General features: G+C 37.5%; 2 pseudogenes; one reads left to right on the top strand and one right to left on the bottom strand.

Annotated features, from left to right (window-relative positions):
* Positions 1-250: 250 nt before the first annotated feature.
* On the bottom strand, positions 251-3,094 carry LOC143642143 (olfactory receptor 7E24-like; annotated as a pseudogene).
* Positions 3,095-23,792: 20,698 nt separating this feature from the next.
* On the top strand, positions 23,793-24,528 carry LOC143400802 (tubulin alpha chain-like; annotated as a pseudogene).
* The last annotated feature ends 1,453 nt before the right edge of the window (positions 24,529-25,981 follow it).

Raw genomic sequence — 25,981 nt, 5'->3', positions numbered from 1 at the left:
ATGGTATTATGTAAAAATGTGGATGTGTAACCGAGGTGATTCTGCAACTTGTATTTGGGGTAAAAAATGGGAGTTCATAACCCACTTGAATCAAATGTATGGAAGATGATATGTCATGAGCTTTGTAATGTTTTGAACAACCAATAAAAAAACATGAAGCTGCAAAAAACAGTATTACTACGAAGGATAAATTGACAATTTTGCTGTATTTTCCAACAAATATTGCAACTGGACACCACAGGTGCTGAGATTAGACTGTTCTCCTGTGCAATCTCTTCAGGGCACTCTTAATGTCCCTGTTCCTCAGGCTGTAGATGAAGGGGTTCAGCATGGGAGTGACCACAGTGTACATCACAGAGGCCATCACACCATTTCTGGGAGAATGTGACACAGCTGATCCAAGGTACACTCCAAAGCCTTTTCCATAAAATAGACAAACAACTGCCGGGTGAGACCCACCAGTAGAGAAGGCTTTGTACTTCCCCCCTGATGACTGGATTCTCAGAATGGAGGAAACAATTTTATACTAAGAAAAAAGAATTCCTGAGTTGGGGAGTAAACCATAAAAGGCACCAATAACATACTTGACAATGTTATTAGAAAAAATACCAGAACAGCTAAGATTAAGGAGTCGGGAAGGGTCACCAAAGAAATTAGAAGTTTTTGAATCCCTGAAATATGTGAATTGTAAGACAATCAAATTATGTAGCTGGGAGTCAAAAAGGCTAACCAAAAATGACACCAAAACTAAGAAGCCACAGAGGCGAGGGTTTATCATGACTGAGTAACACAGGGGGTGACAGATGGCCACAAAGCGGTCATAGGCCATCACAGTCAATAGAAAATCATCCATACATGCAAAAATGATAAAAAGAGACATCTGTGTCAGGCAGCTCACATAGGAGATGACTCAGCTCTGAGTTAGGATGTTCACAGTCATCTTTGGCACTATGGTGGAGGAGAAACAAATGTCAGCCAAGGACAGGTTGGAGAGGAAGAAGTACAGGGGGTGTGGAGGTGGGAGTCTAAGGTGACAGCCAGGATGATGAGCAGCTTCCCAAGCACTGTGACCAGGTACATGGACAGGAACAGTCCAGAGAGGAGGGGCTGTAGGTCTGGATCCTCTGAGAGTCCCAGGAGATGGAATTCTGAGACACCCCTCAGATTTTGTAGTTCTGTATTTGTTGGACACCTTGGGAAGGGTGGGGAGAGATGTTGGGGAAAGGAAGTGCATAAACAGGAACCCAGCACTCTGTATTCATTTGAATTCATTTGAATTCATGTATTCACAAGTATTCAAACTTGAAGTCAATACTCTTTGAAAAAAACATTTATGGAAAATCCAATTTTTTTAAACACTTTCATTATTGATTTCTGTGTTAGACCTGTCCTTCCATTTGCACCTATATATGAATACTCAAATGAACCATATTAGAACACCAGGAATATCAGAGAAAATAAGTCCATAATCACAAGAAAATGCAGCCTACTCTTTCAGAAAAGAAAATATATAAAGGGTAATAAGCCTCCTCATATTTAGAAAAAAAATCATTCTAAAAAATAATTCCAATGAAAGGAAATTAAGAAGTTGCCCAATATATCTTGCTTCATTCTAAGTCCTTGGGGACAAATTTTTTGAGTCACAATATTAAAAACATTAAGTTCTGCGTTCTCTTATAATTGAATCAACATTCATTGTTTTCAGTCAGAAAACATTTTATGTGCAGTTTTTCTTCTAGAGATTTTATTTTTCTGATTCCCCTCCTCTTTAAATGTGTACTTTAAAAATTATGCAGTAATAAACAAGTATTCTTAGCTTTTGTGGACTTCAAATTTTTTATGGTTTTGTAATAATTGAAACTAATAGTGTGATTCACTGTGACATATTTGTGCATGATAAAATTTGGACAGTTTAATTTCCAATTACTTCCTTATTCTCTCCCCCTGCACCCCATTTTGATAAACATGCTTAAGTTCACATAATCAATGGTACCACTGATGATGCAAATATCCTGGCTGCTTACATTATTTCTTTTATTGATATAAAATGTGACATTATTGTACACTGAAACTATCAATAATTTATAGATAATAAAAGACAAGAACCTTCTCTGAATAGTTTATTTTTATACAGGCTCATTTTGGGATAATTCATGAAATATATGATATATGAAAATGTTCTTGTTTATTCTTTTTTGATATTTCTACACTGGACTTGATTCGGGCCTTGAATACTTCATGGAATTTCAGAACATAACCTATCAAATTTACAGATTAAGACCTTAGTACCAAAGAAAGGCCCAAGCATAGGTTTATGTCCCAACATTATTTCCACTTGATTTTCACATGAATATTCCCTGATACAAGGATTGCAATTACTTACTTCACCTACTTGAAGGAAACTAGGTTATTTTTTAGGATTTAATTAGGAAAATATGCCAAAGAGAAAAATAAAAGAAAAAATGTAAGCAGCCAGGATATTTGCATCATCTATAAAATGGCAGTGATAATTACCTCCTGTTTCTGTTGTAAGAGAGTATTTTTTAAATCATTTAAATGTTAATCGTTTGGGGGCTCATTAGTTAATATGTTCACCTGTGGAGATTTTTACTATTAGTGCACCAAAGTTATACATACAATTGGGATCATTTTGACACAGCCAATGGATATACTCACCTCTACTTCAGTCCTCAATACTTCCTCTTTCCATTTTCTCTTACCTCTCCTGTGGAGATTTAATATATCCAGATACCTTGGTCTCTAACAAAAATCACTTTAATCAGAATGTGCATTTGAAGTTCTTGAGTGAGTAACAGGGTTAAGAACTCCAACTTTAGAATATTTTCTGGCATTTAGAAAATTCTGCATGGATATTAACTTTGCTACTCTCCATTAATACACACTATCCATATTAAAATAAAAACATCTGATAATATTTGCATCAAAACCCACATTTGATAGAAGTCTGAATAATTACCTATGAAAATTGAGTTATTTGTATCTCTGTAAGAGACCATTCTCCTGCAGACCTGTCCCCAAACACAGCTCCAGTCATGAATCGGGTGGGTGAAATTCGCTGTTGATGTTTCCACATCAGTATCGATGTATGTGTCCATAAACAGTTTTCCTTAAAACTTACCTGAAAAGTACCTAATGCTCATCTAAGTGGCTTACAAGAACACCTATAACCCTTGAAATGTGCTAGTTTGCATCCACATGTGGATTAAAGTCACTCATGAAATACACACATCTACGCAAAGGCTTTATGTGATGTGCACTATTACCCAAAGGAGAACATCAATTACCTTGTAAGTTTATTATTATGCAAATGCTCTCAAAATTCTTCTGCCTTTCACAATTTCACAAAAGTGAAAATTACTATATAATAGTGGAGAGAGGTTATATTTTGAATTTTCCACAATCAATGCATATTCAGTGTAATAACTGATCACCTGCATACACTATCCCAATTAAAAAAAAAAAACAGTCATTGTCATATGTGAAATTCACTTTTTCTTAAGATTTACCAACAAAAATATCACTGAGGTCCTTCTAGTAATAATCTTTCCAAGATAACTAATCAAGGCAATTTATATTGTATTGAAAATACTATTTCCATGTGATTCAAAAAAGAGAAACATTGCCCTGCAATGGAAGTTATCAAATCCAGGTTTTCATGCTGTATATTGACCTGCCTCACATGCAGAACATGTGTAAACTTTCCACCTCCCAAAAGCATGTACTAATTAATGAACTTAGGGAACATAATTCCTGTGAGGACTATTATATGACCTTGGAAGATCAATACACAGAAATTATAATTAGATTAATTAGTCTATGAAATCCCTATCTCCAGGGATTTCCAATCATTAATGGGGAAGCAAAGGAAAATGAATGCTCATATAAGTTTCTGGCCCTAACTCTAATTAGGAAGAAGTTTATATATTCTATTTTCTTTTATTTCTTTGCTTTTTAAGATACATCTGTGATTAATGTCCATTTTATTGGGGTACAATATAAATACAAAAATGACCATTTGAACCACATTAAGTACATTTTTGGTGACATTAATTGCATTCGCATTGCTGTACCATGATCATTATCATTCAAATCCAGAAATTTTTCATCTTCTAGAATTTAGCTGTGTACCCAGGTGAAAAAATTCACCATTCATCCCACCCCAACGCAGTGACCATCACTCTTCTCTGAAGCATGATGAGAAGAAAGTCATTCAAACAAAAAGCAAATGCTCAGGGAAGGGGCATTTACATGACTGGATTTAATTATGTTATATTTTCCAGCCTGTGTTACCATTGGGTGCCTCAGATCCTGAGAATGCTAGCAGCCTCCTCAATGTTGGAGTAATGACTATGTTCCTCTGGCTTAACTGAAGTATTCTGCATACAGGTGCCTACTGCACAACCATGGAGACCAGCACATCTTTTCTACACTCCAAAGGTGCTTGTATTTGCCCCTATTTTATACTTCCAAGTCATGGTAATGGTGAGCAAACATTTTCTGTTTAATTTGTATTCAATTCAACTGTATGAGTAGAATCCATCTCAGTTGCTGGTTCTCAGTGACACTAACAACCTGCCCTGTGTTCAAGAAATGATATGTAGATCTAGCAGCACTGATGCTAAATTGTGAATCTCTGGGTCTGATGCATGAATTTTTAAATGTCTTCCTAATATTAGTAACATTATAAGCAGAGCTCCAGAGACTTCAACTGCAGACACATCTCAGGTACACTCTGACCACTCATCAGTTTCTTGAATCATAATAAAATCCAAGTGTGACTCTGGGTCTTCTTTTCATGTTGAGTGGGCTCATTGTAAGAATGCAGAGGATGTTGGCAGCTTCAGGGATACCCTGTGGGAGAGGTCTGTGCCCAGCTATTCTTACCTACTTTTTCACTGATTTTTTCCTCTTTGAGTCATTTGCTCATGTGCCCTGTGTCTCAACTCCACAGTACAATTCGAATGTGGCTGCAGTAATTCAACCTAAAAACCTAGCATGAGTTACACAAAAAAACTGTGTCCCATTTTTGTAAAATAAAATAAAGTGCCAGGAAAACATTGCAGATGAATTCAGATAATCTGCATGGAACACTCTTCAACACCTTGCACTCAGTAATCTCTTATTAGGAATTCGTGATGTTTTTTATGGTTGATCTCTTCATCCTCATCACCTTCATACACCCGTATAATGCTTAGGAGAAGTATAAATGGAGTGTATTTACTCCCTTTGTGGAGGAAACTCTATGGGAAATAGAATCATCAAGGCAGGAAAAGAAACGCTTTGCATGAGATTTTGGTTACCATCACCACAACCAGTCTCCCATGTGGCTACTCAAACATCATGTTCATCACTGTGAGGAGGAGGTAATGCTTAGGACATTCCCTCTTCCAATCGTCATCTCCCACAGAACTTACTGGTTTGCCCTGTGTATCTGGAAGGTCATTACCCAGGAGAGCAGCCCCAACACACCTCCCTAGCAGGAGTACCATGGCCCCACTCAGGATGAACATCGATGCAGTTTTGGATAGCAGGTTCTTGATGCAAATAATCATTTGCAGAAAGTAGATGGAATGTGAGAATATTATATTAAGCAAAGTAAGTCAAATTTAAAAGGTCAAGGGTCACATACTTTCTTTCATTTGTGGAAGATAGAGAGGAAACAAAAGTGGGGCATTATTGCATGAAAAAGCAAAGAGAGGTCAGTAGAGCAGAGAAAATGAACCAAGGGGTGGAAGAGAGGAAAAGATTGGGGGAGTGCTGGGGAGTTACATCACCAAATTCTGTTGTTATATTGTGTGCATGTACAAAAATGTAACAATAGATGCCAACACTGCAAACAATTAAAATGCACCAATAAAAATGTAAAAGAAAAAACTACAGAAATCCACTTCATAATCAAAAAATTATAATCACTGTTCTCGACAACTAAATCTTGTAGGAGTTTTAATGACTTCATATAAAATATCAGTTCTTGGCATCTCTGCCTGATACTATTCTCCTGCACATCTCTGCCCTAAAAGCAACTACTCTCAGAAATTTTAAGGGTGGATTTTCCTGTCGTTGTCTCCATGTCTGTATTTATTTATGTATACATAAATAGTTTTCTTAAGCACATGCCTAAAGAGTACCTAAATCTCACCTAGGGAATATACAACAAAATACATATTGCCCTGCAATGTGCTGATTTGTTTCAACATGTATTTTAAAGTTTCCCTAAAAGAGTACATACATCTACTTTGAAGGCTTTAAACTGCTATGCAACATTACATGAGAGACAAACATTACTAGTTTTTTTAGTTCATTATTACAATAAACATTGCAAAATCCTTGTGCACTGATTCATAGCATATAAGTGAGATTTCATATAATATGTGGATACACAAGAATTGTATGACCTCTGTGTTAATCACGTTTCTGTTACTGTGACAAAATGCCAAAGAAAAAATCACATAAAGGAGGAAAAGCTTATTTTGTCTCATAACTTCAGAGATTTCAGTCCATTGTCAGCTGGCTCCATTGCTTGGAGCTGGAGGTGAGGCACAGCATTATAGAAGGGCATGTCAGGGGAAAACTGCTCACCTCATATCAGCCAGGAAGAAGAGACAGAGGAAGGGAGGGAGGGAGGAAGAGAGAGAGAGGGAGAGAGGGAGAGAGAGAGAGAGAGAGAGAGAGAGAGAGAGAGAGAGAAGAAAGGAAAGGAAAGGAGGGACATAGGGAAGGAAGGAAGGAAGGGAGGAAGGGAGGGAGGGAGGGAGGGAGGAAGGAAGGAAGGAAGGAAGGAAGGAAGGAAGGAACAGAAATTGGGTAAGAAAATTTGCATGCCCTAAAGGCCCTCCCACAAGAACCCCCTCCCTCCAGATACGTGGCCCCTCCTACAGTTTCTCACACCTCTCTGAAGTCCACTGAGCTCTGAATTCATCTGTGGATTATTCCACAGATGAGGTCCGAGCTCTCATGGACCAACCATTTCTCACCCAGCATCTGAACACAGCCATGCTTTGACCAAGCCTTCAACACACGAGTCTTTGGGAGACAGAACAGATTCAAACGGTTCCAGTTTCCAAACAGATATTCACATTCAGTGTTCACACAACTACAATGTTGAAAATTCCAATTAAAAGTCCCCATTTATCTCTCCCAGAGAATGACAGCCATCAATATGCTATTAAATATCTTGATATACAAAATCCAATAAATTACAAAAAATATTACTAATAATGCAGTATTTACAGATTTATTTGCTTCATTTTATTGCATTTTCCTAACTACTTATCAAGTGGAGGTCAAAATTCCTGAGGTTAGACTATTCTACTGAGGAGCCTCCTCAGGGCATTTTTAAGGTCCTTGTTCCTCAGGCTGTAGATAAAGGGATTCAGCATGGGGGTGACCACACTGTATATCACTGAAGATACCACATCTTTCTTGGGTGAGGATGACACTGCTGATCCAAGGTATGCTCCAATGCCTGTTCCATAAAATAAGCAAACAACTGACAGGTGAGACCCACAAGCAGAGAAGGCTTTGTACTTCCCACTCAAAGATTGGATCTTCAAAATGGAGGAAACAATTTCATAGTAAGATAAAAGGATCCCTAAGACTGGGAGAAAACCATAGATGGCACCAATAAAATACTTGATCATGTTACCAGAGAAGTTGTCGTAACAGGAAAGACTAAGGACTTGAATAGGGTCACAGAAGAAATTAGAAATTTTCACCTCTGTGAAGCGGGTAAACTCTAATGCAATCAGAATATGAAGCTGGGATTCAAAAAGAGCAAACAACAAAGACACCAAAACTAAGAATCCACACAGATGAAGGTTCATAATGACTGGATAATGCAGGGGGTGACAGATGGCCATGAAGCGGTCATAGGCCATTACAGTCAGAAGCAGATTATCCATGCATGCAAATATGACAAAAAGAGACATCTGTGTCAGGCAGCCCACATAGGAGATGACTCTGCTGTGAGTCTGAATGTTCGTGAGCATCTTTGGGACTGTGGTGGAGATGACACCAATGTCAGCCAAGGACAGGTTGGAGAGGAAGAAGTACATGGGGGTGTGGAGGTGGGAGTCAGAGATGACAGCCAGGATGACAAGCAGGTTCCCAAGCACTGTGACCAGGTACATGGACAGGAACAGTCCAAAGAGGATGGGCTTCAGGTCCAGATCTTCTGAGAAACCACAAAGATGAAATTCTGATATGATTGTTAGATTTTTTTCTTCTATATTATTTGTACACCTTTTGAAATAAATGGGAAAAAAGAAACATATAAACAGGCACCCACAGTTTGTATGTATTTTGAACTCATATATTCACATATTAAGTATTCACACTTCTGGATTATACCCTTCAGCAGTATTTCTCATTGTGATAAACCCAACCATATTGGAACTCTTGTACTATTGGTTTCTCTGTTTTCCTGCTCCTTCTACATACATCTGCTTTACAGACACTCAACAATATTATAAGACCAATAACATAAGCCAGATGTGTTGGTGCAGACCTGTAATTCCAGTGCCTCAGGAGGCCAAGATAAATTCAAGGGAAGCCTCAGCACTTTGGCAGGGCTTTAAGCAACTTTGTGAGACCTTGTTTTAAAAAAATAAAAATGGCTATTGATGTGACACAGTGGGCAAGTGTCCTGGTTTCAATCTCCAGTACCACACACACACACACACACACACACAAAGACCCATAACATTACACACAAGCTCCCAATCACAGTAAAAGACAGCCTGGATAAAGAATAATATCATTTATTCTCTGTTTCTTTTAAGAAAGAAATAAACAATAAGCAATAGCCTTTTCACTTTCAGAAGAAATAATCATTAAAAAGTAATTTAAGAAGCACTCAAATGTATCTATTTTTATCTAAACCCATGGCATGATACTCCTATACATAGAATATTTAGAAAACATTTACAAGTCTTAAGACTGTAGATACTGATACTAAATTAAAGTTAATAGCTCATAATCAAAACTGTGTTATGGGCCAATTTCCTTTCAGCGACTTCTCATTAGTCTTGGATTTCTGATTTCCCTCCTTTTTTGGAAGTAAATATCCACTCAAATGTAGTTTGCATTTTATGAATACTTATTTATAATTTCTATTCTTGGATTTGATGAACTTCAAATTTTTATAAACATTTTCAGAAAATACACAAATGTATAACATCCCTGACAGCAAACACAGAATTAGTGCACACTGCACTGGTCACTGGTCAAAGTATAATGAAATGTTGAGAATCTTTTTGAACATTTTCCTCAACACTGATTCACCTGCACCCTCTATCAATGCAGCACCACATCTGTGGTAAGGACAGATATGTGGGTCTTTTCTTTCTAGATTCTCTGTTCTTTAGTGAGCTGGCAATGCTCTTTCACTGTTTCTCTGATCACAAAGTGAATCCTTTTCAGGGAGGACTTTGACCCCAGGCAAAGCTCCAAACTCTAGATTTCATTATCAAACTTAATTCCCTGGGTTTTGATCAGATATACATATTCATGACAACTCTTCCTGAAACATGGATTGCAGTTCATTTACTTCAACAACCTGAAGGAAACTCAGGTTCTTTATTTCATCACCTTTCACTAGGATATAGTTTGGAAACAAGGCAAAGGAGAAAATGCCCAAAATAATGTAAGCACATCTGACAATTTTCTCATTTATAACATGGTGACAATATTTTCCCATTTTGTATACTTTATAATCTTTTTAACAAACCATTTTAAGTCCCTGGGTCTAGGAGTGTCACTCAATTGTAGATAACTTGTCTGCCATGTAAGCCATGGCTTTTAATCTCTGAATTTTTTATTATATTCACCAAATATTAACAACATACAGGGCATCCTTTATCTGTTTAATCCTTTCTTGATGCAGTTGCCTCAATTAAAACTCAACTCAGAAGACAAGGCCTAGGCTAAGTGAGTCCGTACGCTGTTCTTTATCACAGCAATGGAAACTTAGCCCTCAGGGCTCAAAACTGAATTCTCCACCTCTGGGTGACATGCACTCCTTCTGCTCATTGTTCCCAACAATCCAAAAGAGAGCAGAGGTACAGAGGTCTTAGGTACAGGTCCACCCCAGGTGCACTTTAAAATTCTTTCTAGACTACTGAGTAGTAATGAAATCAAGACCTGAACTTCAGACTGCTTTTGAGATCAGGTTGATGTCAAAAATGAGGAACGTGTGTACAGTTGCAGAGATATCCTGGGGTGGGGAGAGAGGATCTATACTGATTGAGTGTCTGTCTTCTCTTTCTCTGAATTCACACTGTGATTTCAGACATTCTTCCTATAATTGTAGCAACAGATGCCACCCACTGATCTGTCCTGTGCTCCACCTAAAACCTCCAAACTGAAGTGCACAGTGAAGGAGGGTCTCATCCTGGAGTGACAGGGAAGGGGAATGTTCACAGGGGACAAGGCCACCTGGCAGGACAAGGCCTGACAAGGCCATCCTGCCTAACCTGCTCAAATGCTCTGTCTCTAATCAAACCTCAATTCAAACAGGACTTCAGATTATCAACCTAAAATCCTACCACAAATTACATAAAAAATATTGTGCTTCTTTCTTTCCTGACAAATAAAAGTGATGTGACACTTTTGACATTGGGAAAACTATAGGAAACAATGCTTCATACAGTTCATACACCATCATAAATTGATACAATCTATATAGAATGCAAAGACAGAGTCTGGAGCTCAGAAATATACCAATAATAAGAGAGACAGAGTACAGGCAGAAGTCAGGAGAAGGGAGGAGGGAGGACTGAATGGAGGAAGGGAGGATTGACATTGATCAAATTATGCTATATACATGTGTGAATATACCACAATGAAACCCACTACTCTGTCATTAATATATGCCAATAAAAATATTTTAAAAAATAAATTTTGATCAGATAGACACGTATTTAAATCCTGCATATTATTTTTTTTCCAATTCTGCCAGAGGGGTTAATTAGTTAAGAAGATTTTATCATTTAAAAACACCCAGCATGTATAAAATGCCCACACCCATGACTGGCACACAACAGTGCTTAATTATTATTAACCAAAAAGTGAAATTCAGTAGTAAATTTAATAAAGCTAAAAATTTGTAAAAGTCAATCAATATTGGCTCATGATGTGATGGACACTATCCTCATCCTCATCATCACCTTCATAAATGTCGTGGAGAGCTTAGGAAAGAGTTCAGTGGGACCTACTTTCTGTTATGGTCTGAGAGCTGTCCATGGGAAGTAGAACCAGGGTGGGAGGAAAGAAAGATTCTGAATGAGATTTCTAGGACCCCTCCACAACCAAGATCATAAACTTCACAATCCTCGTAACTGAAATTTGACCCATTCTTTTTCTCCCAAAATGCATGTCTGTCCTGGTGATGAGGAAACAATGCTTCATACAGTTCATACTCCATCATTCACCTCCCTCAGCACTTACTGATTTGCACTGGGACTCTGGTGGGTCATGGCCAAGGAGTGAAGATCCAGAGCCCATCTGATGCCTGGTACTCAATGAAGTCTCAGGCTCTGCCCCAGGATTTCTATCCATGCAATCTCAGATAGGAGCTTCCTGAAGCAGACCAACCATGGAAGGAGGAGGCACAGGGATGGAGCCCACTGGACTTGGAGCCATCAAACTGAAGGGCTGCAGGCACAGACAGATTGTTGACTGTTATATGACCTTGGAAGCCCAATGCACAGAGCTCCTAATTAGCTAAATTGGTCCAGGTTACCACAAACTCTAAAAGTCTCCTCATATCAATGCCAGTTGAGGAAGAGAAAAATCAGTATCCACAAAAGCTCTTGGGCTCTTCCCCCACACCAGAGGAAGCTCCTGGGTATTATCATTTCTTTCATTAATTTTTTCCTTTGACTTGTTCCATTTTTAGGATGGTGAAATTTCATTCCCACTAAAAATGGCAATTTTCCCCATTGCCAAAGGCACAGATCAGGAGCATTAATTACACTCACACTGTGGTGCATCCATCACCAGCATCCATAGCCAAACTGAAAATTTCTACACAACATAAAAATCTTGCCATTCTTCCCAGCCACAAATTGGCTCCCAACATTCTCCCATCAAAAAGGATGACAAATTGAAGTCATTATGCAATAATGGGACTGAAAGGCAGGCTAGATTTCCAGGTTTATTTTTTTAGTTTTGTTGACTTTTCCACCCTACATTTAATCTGATTGCTTAGCTTCAGACAGTTCTGCTGTGAAGCCTCCTTGAGATACATTTTATGTACTTGCTCCTCAATCTGAAGATGAAGGGATTCAGGATATGGATGAGCAAAATGTAAATGACTAAGTCAATATCGCAGAGATTTTGACAAAACTGAACCAAGGAACACTCCAATGATGGTTCCACATTATAAGCCAAAAACTGATGAAAGAGTCTTACAGGACAGAAGCATTTCTGTTTATCAGCTGATATGAGAGTCTCAGAATCAAGGAAACAATTTTTAGAAAGATAAAAGACTTCCTAAGATGCAAAAAAAAAAAACATGGTACAAAAAAGAATACCTGACCATGTTATTAGAGAGGGTATCAGGTCAGGTGTGATTAAGGAGTTAAGAAGGAACACTGAAAAACCTGGAAATTTCCACATCCGTAAACTAGGAAAGTTATAATCAAACTGTGCATCTGGGAAACCAAAAGGTTAACCATGTAAGACACCAAACTAAGAAATCACAGAAGTGAGGGTTCATGATGACTGGGAAATGCAGGGGAGACAGATGGCTACAGTTCATAGGCCATGTTACTCAGAAGCATATCATATATGCTTTCAAAAACAAGAAAAAAAGCCATCTGTATAATACAACCCACAAAAGAGATTATTCTATTGTGGATTTGGATATTCACTGTCATCTTTAAGATCTTGGCAGACCCAGGACAGGTTGCAGAGGTGTTGGCAGCATAAGGAGCAGGAACATGGACAATCCAAGGAGGGATGACTAAACATCTCAACCACCACAGGTGCCCAGGAGTAAGAATTTTGTGACATGTGTAAGATACTCTGTTAATGCATTCTTTGACCATATTCTGGGAAAATAGAGAGTGTTGGATAAAAGAACAAATAAACAAACACCCACCACTCAGTATACATTTTGAATTCAGGTATTCAAAGGAAGGTATTCACATACCTTGTGGTACATACACCTCACAATACTTCTCAGTTGTGACTAAACAAATCTTTTTAAAACCTTGCATTATTATAATTTGTGTTATCTTCCATAAACTCCTACTTTAGAGACACTCAGCTGAGCATGCAGAGAAGGCCAAGAACATTAGAGATAATGGTCATGTTCTCTTTGAAGAAAAACATAGAAAATAATAAATATGCTTTACCTTTCAAGAAAAATCACTTTTATAAAGGGAAATTAAGAAGCTGCCCAATATAATTCATTTCATTCTGTGCTAGTGATACAAACCCTCTTTATTTAGGACTGTCATATCTAAATTTTAAGTTAAGACTCATAGTTATGACAGGAAAGCATTGTGTTAAACCAAGAGATATTTTTATTAATCTTGGGTTCTTTAATTTCCCTCCTTTCTGGATGCAAGTGCTCAGACAAATAAGATTTATCTTAAAAATCACTTAATATATGATTAGAATTGTTGGTCACAGTAGACGTAAAATGTTGATAATATAATTTGGTCAACCCACATAATCAGACATCATTGACCATAAATGTGGAATTATTGTACACTTTGCCTGTCAATAATTAAGTCATCATGAGATTTGAAGAATATTTTTTGAAGATTTTTATTTAATACAGCCTTCATTTTGATCAACCTATTAAATATCAGTAAAATATTTGTTTATAAGATGTCTTCTAGTATTTTTCTCCATTTTGATTCTCCCTTTTTTCTGGTCATAAAGCCTCTTTTTTTATTGTTGAAGATTTTGGCAACAGGGAACATGCCAAACCCCAAGTTTCGGTGCTAACTGTATACCTACTTAATAGATTTTTTTGTCAATTCTTCCTGATACATGGACTAGAACTCTCTTGCCTCAGCTCCCTGAAGACAAACCCAGTTTATTATTTTATCTGGCCACTCTGATTAGATAGAAAACAGATAAAAAAGAGAAAATTACAGGAAATATTATGAACACACCTGGAGAATTTCCTCATGTGTAAAATGGGTATAACAATTATTTACATTATATGATTGTTTTAAGAAAATTTATTGTGGGGCACAGTGGCATATGCCTGTAATCCCAGAGGCTCAAGGAGCCAAGGCAAAAGGATCACAAATTCAAAGCCAGCCTCAACAAAAAGTGAGACCCTGTCTCTAAATTAAATACAAAATAGGCCTGGGGATGTGGCTCAGTGGTCAAGTACCCCTGGGTTCAATCCCTGGTACCAAAAGGAAAAAGAAAAAAATAAATTTTGTTAATTTTATGGTCTTAATGATACATTACAATGTAAATAATAATCAGATTCATTGTGACATGACTGTTAGAAAACTATCACCACATAGTATAACTTGCTCAACCTCATTCCCCAGTACATTCTCTTTCCTTTCCCTTCTGTTCCACCTTATCCACTTCCTCTACTATACTGGTCTCCTTTCTATTTTTTTCTAATTACAAAATTATAAACACTTAAAAATGGGTTTCATTGGAGTATACTCATTCATAGAAATCACATAATTTTGTTCTCCAGTGAATTATTCAAATAAAGAATCCCATCACTATGTAAAATGATGAACAGTTTTCAAATGACACTTCATCCTGGAGTGATGTGATTTCTAAAATGTACCTCAAATAAAATCACAATTTTTGCCTAGCCTCATCTATTTGTGTTACCTTTTCTAGTTTTATTTTCTAGAAATCACCTTTTTGTACATTTGAGAACCACATATTTATTTATATTTTCTATCATATGCAATTTAAATGTACCATTTTAAGCCTTGTTAACTTCACAGTTCATTGGCATTAATTATTCATGTTGTTAGAAAACTATCACCAACAAAAATTTCTAATAAATTTTGATCTTTCCTAATTGAATCTTCATACCCCATTACTGCCTCTCTCCAGTGCTGACAACAGCAATCTCACCATGAATGTTAGAAATTAAAGTTAATAAACTACAAAAAATAAGGTGACCAAAGAGACAAGATTTATAGGTATTGATGTCAAATTTTATTGTTATTCCAAACTAAACATTAAGTTGATGCCCCAGATATTAAGAACAGACAATTCTACAAAGAAGCCTCCTCACAGTGTTTTAAATTTCTCTGTTCCTCAGGCTGTAGTGAAGGCGTTCAGCATGGGTGTGACAACTGTGTACAACACTGAGGCCTCTGAAACCTTTCTAGATGAATGTGACACAGCTGGACCAAGGTACATTCCAATGCTTGTTCCATAAAATAAGCAAACAACTGACGGGTGAGACCCACAGGTGGAGAAGGCTTTGTATGTCCCACCTGAGGATGGTATTCTCAGAATGGAGGAAATTATTTTATAGTAAGAGTAAAAGATTCCTAAGATGGGAAAAGGCCAAAGATGGCACTGCCAAAGTACACAACTAGGTTATTGGTGAAGGGGTCAGAACAGAAAAGTCTGAGTACTTCAGAAGGAACACAAAAGAAATTGTAAATTTCCACATCCTTGAAGGTGGTAACCTGTAATGCAATCAAATTGTGCAGTTGGGATTCCAAAAAGCTAAAAAAAAAAAAAAAAGAGACCAAAACTAATACGTCACAGAGGCAAGTGTTCATAATGACTGGATAATGCAGGGGGTAACAGATGGACATCATGGTCAGAAGCAGATCATCCATACATACAAATATGATAAAAAGAGACATCTGTGTCAGGCAGCCCACATAGGAGATGGCTCTGCTGTGAGTTTGAATATTCTTGAGCATCTTTGGGACCATGGTAGAGATGAAACCAATGTCAGCCAAGGACAGGTTGGAGAGGAAGAAGTACATGGGGGTGTAGAGGTGGGGGTCAGAGCTGATGGCCAGGATGATGAGCAGGTTCCCAAGCACTGTGACATGACTGTTAGAAAACTATCACCACATAGTATAACTTGCTCAACCTGTGCAGGAACAGTTCAAAGAAGAGGGGCTGCCAGTCAGGGTCCTCTGAGAGTCCCAGGAGATGGAATTCGGAGACACTTGTGAGATCTGTGGTTCTGAATTGATTGGACAGCTTTTGCAAAAGAAAATAGGATGAGAGAAAGAAATACAGAAGGCCCCAAGCACTCTGTCCACATTTGAATTCAAGTATTCCTAAGGAAAGTGTTTACACTTGATTCCCAGACATTTTCAACAACATTTCTCAGTAGCCAAAGCCCAATCTTCATACATTCTTTCATTATTGTTCTCTGTGTTATTCACTCTTTTCTACACTCACTTTCCACTCACTTTAGAGAGATTGAACTGAACAATGTTGAAGTCTAGAACTGTGGAGAGAATACATTCATGATCATTGTACAATGCAGCCTATGCTTTAAGGAAAAAATGGGGAAAAAACAGCCTTCCTTATAAAGAAAAGTAATTGTAATAAGAGGAAATTAGAAACAGTCCACTACACCTTGTTTTGTACTAAGAACTTGGGACAAATCCCTTAGACTTATAAAACCTAAGAAACTGTACCTCCTATATCAAAAAAACACCAGCTGTGGCAAATCAGAAATGAAAGAGATATTTTTTCCCAAATACATAGCATATAATCTGAGGAGTCAAAAATAAAATGGCCAATCAGAAACAGAAAAACATACCTTCAGGTCAATGGATATTTTAGTTGAGGGGCATAAAGAATACCTCTTATCATCAGTAATAATAATAATAATATCTAAATTATATTTTGCCCTAATTTTAAACATGCATCACATATTAATCATACACAGAGCACCTATTTTCTGTTTCAACCTGACTCACTGCAGTTGTCTCAGCTAGAAATCAACTTAGATCACAATGCTGAATCTCAGACATAAACAGCCTGCCCATGTCACAGTAAGGATAATTGAAGTCTGACCCGCTCAACATTTGTAGTATTTCACAGATGACAAAGTTTTCAGCAGAGGTCCTAACCATGGGTACATCTCAGGAATATTTTTAAACTCTTTTCAGTCCCATGAGTAAGAATGAGATCAAGAGCTGACCTTAGGTTTCCTTTTGAGATTGAGAGATTTACAAGCATGGAGGACCATGTGATCAGGGGCATTAATACCCCTGAGTGGGTGTAAGAGCATGACCTGTACTGAATGTGATCTCTCCTGTGACCTGTGGTTGTTCTTCCATAGTGGATGCAGCAGATACCACCCAGTATTCTGCCCAGTGATCACCAAGAATCCCACAAGGAAGAGTGCAGGGAAAATGGTTTCCCTATTGGAATAATTGAGAAGTGAAACGTTTGATTGGCTTGTTGATGGTACAGCCAAGCCAGAATTCTCCTCCATGATGCCCTGTGTCCATACTCACACAGCCCAATGCAAACAAGGCTTCACTCTTTGCTACCTAACAAATGAGTACAAGTTACATAAGGATAATGCACTTATGGAAACCTAGGTCCTCCCTAACTTGCTGAGGTTGACTTTGAACTTTCGATCCTCCTGTCTCAGCCTCTGGAGCCCCTGGGATGCCTGTGAAGTTCTTTTGGTCCATGCTTATACCTGTGTTAAAAATAATGACCTTAAAATATTTCTGTTATTGAGAAACAGCCAATTAATATTACTTATTACTGATATCAAGAAGACCATATTCATATATATATATATATATATATATATATATATATATAAATATCCTTATATGTACATTTTATGTGTGTGAGGGTGTGCATGTATGTAATATATATATAGGCAAGCACCACCATGCTTAGTCCAAATACCTATATTAAATGTGGAAGTTAATTCGTATTTGCATCAAAACTAATATTTTGTAGATATTTAGATAATTACCAATGAAATTTCAGTTCTTGGTATCTCTGCATGATTTCATTTTCCTACACACCTCTTCTCCAAAGGAAAATAGTATAAGGAATTTTGTAAGTGTATTTTCCTCACAATGTTTCCATGTCAATTAATTTATGTATCCATAAACAGTTTTTATAGAATCTTACCAAGAAATATCTGTCTAGGTATTATACAACATATCTATTGCCCCTAATATGTACTGGTTTACATCAACATGTGTATTTAATTCTGTTTTTGAAGTACATACTTGTACAATAAATGCTATAACTGAGCAAAGTATTTAATTGGAGGAAAGGATATCATTTAGTTTATCGGTTTATTATTACAACTATCATTTAAAACTTCTTGTCCCTCTCTTCATATCGCACAAGGGAATTTCCATATAATATGTAGGAGGATATTTCTTTGACTTTTGACATTTTGTATATTAAATTTTACTATAAAACAGTATATTTGCTGTCCAAACTTTTTAAAATCAGTCATTTTCCATCACATCCACTTATTCTGATGACCTATTATGGCAGAATCACTGCAGTCTATTGATTAATAAAAATCCACCATAAATCACCAAGAATTTTCCTCTGGTGTTATGAACATTATTTCTATTGGCTTCAGTAGAACAGACAGCAACCGGCGATGAGAGGAAGGAAGTGAACATGTTAGCCCTGTATCACTGGCCTAATATTATGTGCAGAATGTGTGCAAGTCTCTCCACCTCTCTGTGCCCATACTGCTTAATGGAAATTGGGAGAATAGCACGCATCTCCACAACACAGCACCACAGGTGGTGTGGAACTTAATGAATATTGGGTCTCATGGTATTATTCAAATAAAAAATCCTATCACTATGGAAAAGGTGAGTTGAAAGATGAATAAATTTTCCAAATGTCACTGCAGTCTGGAGTAATGTGATTTCTACAATGTGCCTCAGACTAAATCATAATTTTTGCCTATACCCTTCTCTTTGTGCTGTTTTCTTTTCTTTTTATATTCATGTTAACCACCTTTTATAAATTCAAGTTCTGTCCAATATTAATTTACATTTTCTATTGTGCTGAAATATATTAAAATGTATAGTTTAGTCATTATTAACTTTGTAGTTCAATATCATTAATAAAATTAAAGTTGTTAGAAAACTATCACCATCATAAAGGGCTAAAATTTTTCTCATTTCCTAACTGAACCTTTATACTCAACTCTAAACTCCCCATTAATCTCTTCTCCCAACCCTTATAACTACAATTCCACTGGGAAACATGGGAAATTAAAGTTATTAAATTACAAAATAATGTAACCAAAGAGATAAGATTTACAGGTACCACTGATAAACTTCACTGGTTTTCCAAATTAAAAATGAATTTTATGTCACTGATAATGAGATTAGACTATCCTACTAAGGAGCTTCTTTAGGGCACTTTTAATGTCCCTGTTTCTCAAGCTGTAGATGAAGGGGTTCAGCATAGGAGTGACAGCTGTGTACATCACTGAGGCCACTGCACCCTTTCTAGAAGTATGAGACAGAACTGAACCAAGGTACACTCCAATTGCCATTCCATAAAACAAAAAAAACAACTGCCAGGTGTGAGACCCACAGGTGGAGAAGGCTTTGTACTTCCCACCTGAGGATGGGATCTTCAGAATGGAGGAAACAATTTTATAGTATGAGAAAAGGATCCCTAAGAGGGGGAAAAAGCCGTATATGGCTCCAACAAGATACATGACTAGGTTATTGGTGAAGGAGTCCCAACAGGAAAGACTGAGGACTTGAGAGGGATCACAGAAGAAATTAGAAATTTCAACATCTTTGAAGGTGGTAGACTGCAATGCAATGAAATTGTGCAGCTGTGATTCAAAAAGGCTAATCAAAAAAGACCCCAGAACCAAGAAGCCACAGAGTCGAGGGTTCATAATGATTGGATAATGCAGGGGGTGACAGATGGCCACAAACCAGTCATAGGCCATCACAGTCAGAAACATGTCATCCATACATGCAAAAATGAGAAAAAAAGACATCTGTGTCAGGCAGCCCACATAGGAGATGGCTCTGCTGTGAGTTTGGATATTCACAATTATTTTTGAGATTGTGGTGGAGGTTAAACCAATATCAGTCCAGGACAGGTTGGAGAGGAAGAAGTACATGGGGCTGTGGGGGTGGGAGTCAGAGATGATGGCCAGGATGATGAGCAGATTGCCAAGCACTGCGACCAGGTACATGGACAGGAACAGGCCAAAGAGTATGGACTGCAGGTCCAGATCCTCTGAGAGGTTCACAAGTTGAAATTCAGAAACATGTGTAAGATTTTGTGGATCTATATTGATTGGACACCTTTTGAAAAAGAAAAGAGGATTAAAAAAGAAATATATAAATGGGCACCAAGCACTCTGTATACATTTGAATTCAAGTTTTCACAAGAACAGTATTCATGCTTAATATATATTCACCTTCAACAATACTTCTCAGTAGCAAATAATCCATTCTTCCTGTACTCTTTGGTTATTGCTTTCTGCAATATTCATCGCTTCCTTCCACACCATCAGAAGTCCAGCAGCAGTGGAGGGAACAAGTAAAATGCAGCCTACTCTTTAAGGAAAAATGGGTGAAGGTAATAAGCTTCCTTTTTATTACAAAAAAAACACATTTTTAATAAAAAAAAACAATTTTAGTAAAAAGAAATTAAGAGGCAGTCCAATATATCTTGTTTTGTTCTAAGACCTTGGGACTAATTTCTTTGATTTGCAATATTTAGATGCTGTGTCTCCTCATGCCAAGCAAAGCATAGGCTCTGGATAATTGAAAATGAGAAAGAGAGATTTTTTCTTCCCAAATACAGAGCATATACATCTGTAGGACTGAAAATAAAATATCCCATAAAGAAACAGGAAAACAGCAACGTCAGGTGACTGATGTTTTAGTTGAATACCATGAAGAATAAACTTATCATTAGTAATAACACATTTATTTTTCCCTAAATTTATATATGCATCACACATTTATCACATACAGAGGCCCTATATCTATTTAATCCTTCCTCATTGGATTTATCTCAACTAGAAATCAACTCAGATAACAAGGCTGAGTCTCAGATACCAACAACTTCCCCTATAGCTCAGAAATGATAAGTACAGTAGAAAGATTAAAAAATAAATGCTTAGACTCTGAATTGGGTCCACTAAATGTTTCATTATTTCCCAGCTGACAGAACGTTTTTAGCAGAGGTCTTAACCACAGGTACAATTCAAGTTATATTTTTAAAGTCTTCCCAATTCTGTGAATAAGAATAAAATCAAGACCTGACATAAGGTGACCTTTTGAGATTGAATGGCTATTTACAAGCATGGACGACCATGTAGTCAGCTGTAAGGATGTTCCAGAGTGGGTACAAGACAGAGATCTGTGCTGAATGATCATGAGTCTCCCCTACTGTGACCTGTGGCTGTTCTTCCATAGTGCATGGTGCAGGCCCCCCACTGCTCTGGCCTGTGATCCCCAGGAATCCCAAAAGAAATAACACAGTGGGCAAGGCTCTCTTTCTGCTGATAAGAGAAAGCTGATTGATTGGCTTGTTGATGGGACAGCCTGCCAGGATTCTCCTGCATGATGCCCTGTGTCCATGGTCAGACAGCCCAATGTAAGCATGGCTTTATTTTCTACCTATAAATAAGTACAAGTAACATAAATATAATGCACATTTTCCATTTGCTTTTTTAAATATTTTTATTCATGCAGTAGTTATACATAGTAGTAGGATTTATTTTGATAAACCTATATATGCATGAAATATAATTTGCTTCATTTTAGACTCCATTACTTTCTCATTTCCTCCCCATCTCCCATTCCCCTTCCTCTACTCTATGGGTCTTCCTTCTATTTAGTTATTGTTTTTAAGTGGTGATTTATAGATAAACATTAAGATGAAATTCACTGTGGTGTACTCATACATGTGCACACCATAATTTGGTCAGTTTCATTCCATGGTTCTTCCTTTTCCCGTCCCTTCACCCTCTTCCTCTATCCTCTTCCTCTACTCCAGTGAACTCCCTTCTACTTTCACAGGATCCCTCCTTTTTTCTCTATTTTGCTCTAGCTTCTGTTTGTGAAAGAAAATGTACACTCATACATTGTTGTTGGACTGCAAATTTGTACAACTACCCAGGAAAGTAGTGTGGAGATTGGCCAAAATCTAAGAATGGAATCACCATGTGGCCCAGCTATCCTACTCCTTGGTATTTATCCTAATGAACTAAAATCAGCATTTCATAGTGATACAAGAACATCAATGTTTATAGCAGCTCAATTCACAATATCCAAATTATGGAACCAGCCCAGGTACACATCAACAGATGAATGGATAAAGAAAATTTGGTATATATACACAATGGTGTTTTACTTAGTCATAAAGAAAAATTAAATTATGGCATTTGCTGGTAAATGGATAGAACTGGAAAACATCATGTTAAGTGGGAATAAGCCAGACACTTTTCATTTTGTATAAAACAGTAATAAAGTGGCCTACATAACTAAAGTGAGATGGTACACATGAAATGAAACAAATGACAGAACACATTGTTCAGCACCTGGAACTGGGGAAGCCTTCAGTATCAGTTCATGATGCTCTGGCTTCTATTGTCCTCCTCATCATCCTTTTTTTAATTGATTGTTCAAAACATTACAAAGCTCATGACATGATAATCTTTTATACATTGGATTCAAATGGGTTATGAACTCCCATTTTTACTCCAAATACAAGTTGCAGAATCACATCTGTTACACATCCACATTTTTACATAATGCCATATTAGTCACTGTTGTATTCTGCTACCTTTCCTATTCCCTGTATCCCCCCTCCCCTTACCTCTCATCTTTCCTCTCTACCCCATCTTCTGTTATTCAATTATCTCCCTTGTTTTTTTTTCCCCCTTTCCCCTCACAAACTCTTATATTTAATTATCTTTATCATCACTATCATAGTCCCTTTTCAGTGCTTAGGAAACACTTTAGAAGAATCCATTTTGTGCTGTTGTGGGTGAGATTGCTATGGGAAATAGAACCAATGTGGGTAGAGAGCAAATTTTGAATAAGATTTCTGATATTCCCACCTTAAACCAAAATGTAAACTTTACAATCCCCTAAACTGAAATTTTCAGATGGTATCCTCCCATCTGGCTCTCCAAAATCTGATGTTCATCCTCATGGTGAAAAAACAATATTCCAATAATCCTTCCCACATCCACTGGCCCCCTCTGCACTTACTGGGTTAGGCTGCTTCTCTGCTGGGTCATGACCAAGAAGTACAGATCCCAAGATCTAACCATGACTGGGGCTCAATTAGACTCAGGCCCTGTTCACAGCAATCATATGGATAGGGTATCAACTAGGAGCTTCTTGATGCATTCAACCACAGCAGGAAACACAGCTCCATCCCACAGCTTTCTGGATGGACCATCAAAGAAAAACACTAAAGCCACTGGCTTTTTATTGATTATTAAAGGACCTTGGATGTTAAATGCACAGAGCACATAATTAGCCAAATTAATCCATGTTGTCCCAGTCTCTGAGGACTTTCTAACATTAATGGAGGAAGAATAACAAGAGGAAATAAATGTCCACAAAAGGACTTGAACTTTCCCTCCACCTTGGAGGAAGTTCATATACTATTCACTTCTTTCATCTCTACATTTTGTAAAGGTACATTTGCTTTTTTATCTATTTTTATTGAGTTAAAGTATAAATAACAAAAAAAATCACCATTTTAACCATATTGAGTACCCACCCACCATGGTGGATATTTAATATGAAGTCATAGATTTAATTAATTGTGTTCACATAATTATGCAATCATTGCCATCATCCAAATCCAGAAACTGCCTTATTACACAGATTGTGTCTTCCATCACTGCTTCCCTCAAATTTTATGGAGTCCTGAATGTTGAGATGACAGAATGCCAGTCAAACCTATTCCCACACTCACTTTCCTCTAACCTCATATGCCCCTGTCATTTCTGCTGAGAAAGCCTACCATGAAGAGCTTACTGTAGCAGAGATCACCACTGCTTTCTTTGAACCAGCCAACCTGATGGTTATCTGTGACCCTTGCCATGATAAATACATAGATTGCTGCCTTTTTTAACATGATGATGTGGTCCCCAAAGATGTTAATGCTGTCATTGTTGATATCAAGACCAAGCATACCATCCAGTTTGTGAATTGGTACCCTAATGACTTCAAGGTTAGCATTAATCATCAGCCTCCCTCTGTGGTATCTGGTGAACATCTGGCAAAGGTATAGCAACCACAGACATTGCTGAGGCCTGGGCTCACCCAGGTCACACTTTTAACCTGATGTAGGCCAAGTGGGCCTCAGTTCACTAGTACATGGGCAAGGGGTTAGAGTAAAGAGGACAAGGCTGTCCAAAAGAAGGACCATGAGGAGGTTGAAATAGACAGTGCTGAGAAAGAGGATGAGGGTAAGAGTATTCATCTTTCTGTTGCAATTTTACACTCTGTTGTCTTATATTTGTCTTATTTCTTTTTTTTTTTTTTTGTAGCCCGGGATCATCAAAAATAGTGTTTTCATTCAAAAAGAGAAAGATTAGTTTCAGGCAGCCCGCTATGGAGCCAAACCCACTGTGAATGCTGAAGTCTACAGTCATCTTTGGAACTGTGGAGGATGAGAAATAGATGTCAACCAAGGACAGGTTGGAGAGGAAAAGTGTGTGGCTGTGTGGAGGTAGGAAACAGACAAATGATGAGCACCATAACCACACACAGGGACAGGAATCATTCAAAGGGAAAAGGCTGCATTTCCAGATCACCTGTGAACCCAGAGGAAAGATTCTGTCACATCCATAAGATTTTGTTCTTCTATATTGTTTGGACACCTTTTGGGATATGTAAACAGGGTTGGGTGAAAGACATAAACAAGCAAGCACTTACAACTCTGTTTATATTTTAATTCACACATTCAAAAGTATTCACACCTGAAGTCCATACAACTTCAGCATTACTTCTCAGTTGTGACAGGCCCAATCTTCTTAGAACTCTTGCATTACTGGTTTCTGTGACATTTATCTCCTATACACACCCCTTTTAGAGACAATCAACTGAGCAACATTAGTAGACTAAAAGCAGGAGAGATCAAAGTTCATGATGGCTCTGTAATATATTCTATTCTTTGAAGAAGAAAATACAGAATAAAAAATGTCCATACCCTTTAAGGAAAGCCATTCTCATTAAGATAAAATTAGAAGAGTCAAAAATATCTCACATTATTACACAACAATGGTTCAAAACTGCATTTAGAATGCTTGTGAACTCTTTGTAAGAGCTAGGACTGCCCTATCTGAACCCTAAGTTAAAGTTGGTAGTTTGTCATGTGCCATTTGTCCCAGGTTTTTCATCATTCTTGGGTTTTCCATTTTTCCTTCTTTGTGGATAAAAGTGTTCAAATATGATTTATCTTTTAAAAGTCATTTAATATATGATTCCTATTATTAATCTTGATAGGTTTTAAATTTTGATAAATACACTTAGATTCCAAAAAACCTATGTTCTGGTTTGAATGTAATATGTCCCTCAAAAGCTCATGTATGAGACAATGCAAGAAGGTTTAGAGAAAAAATGATTGGGTTACCAGAGCCTTAACCCAATCAGTGAGTTAATCACCTGATGTGATTAATTAAGTGGTAAGGCAGTGTGGCTGGAGGAGGTGGGGCATTGGGGTTGTGGCTTTGGGGTGTATATTTGTATCTGGCAAATGGAGATATCTCTCTCTCTCTCTGCTTTCTGATCATCATGTGAGCTACTTCCCTCCCTCTTCTATCATGATGTTCAGCCTCACCTTGAACCCCAAGGAATGGTGCCAGGCTTCTGTGAACTGAGACCTCTGAAACCATGAGCCCTTGAATAACTTTCCTCCTGTACAGTTGTACCTGTCAGGTCTTTCAGTCACAGCAGCAAAAAACCTGACTAAAATAACATACAACATTACTATCTACAAATGTGATATCGGTACACACTAC

This window comes from Callospermophilus lateralis, chromosome 1 (assembly GCF_048772815.1).
Source record: "Callospermophilus lateralis isolate mCalLat2 chromosome 1, mCalLat2.hap1, whole genome shotgun sequence".
Classification (NCBI taxonomy): Eukaryota; Metazoa; Chordata; class Mammalia; order Rodentia; family Sciuridae; genus Callospermophilus; species Callospermophilus lateralis.
The sequence above is the reverse complement of the archived record's forward strand: the minus strand, read 5'-3'. Positions and strand labels throughout refer to the sequence as shown.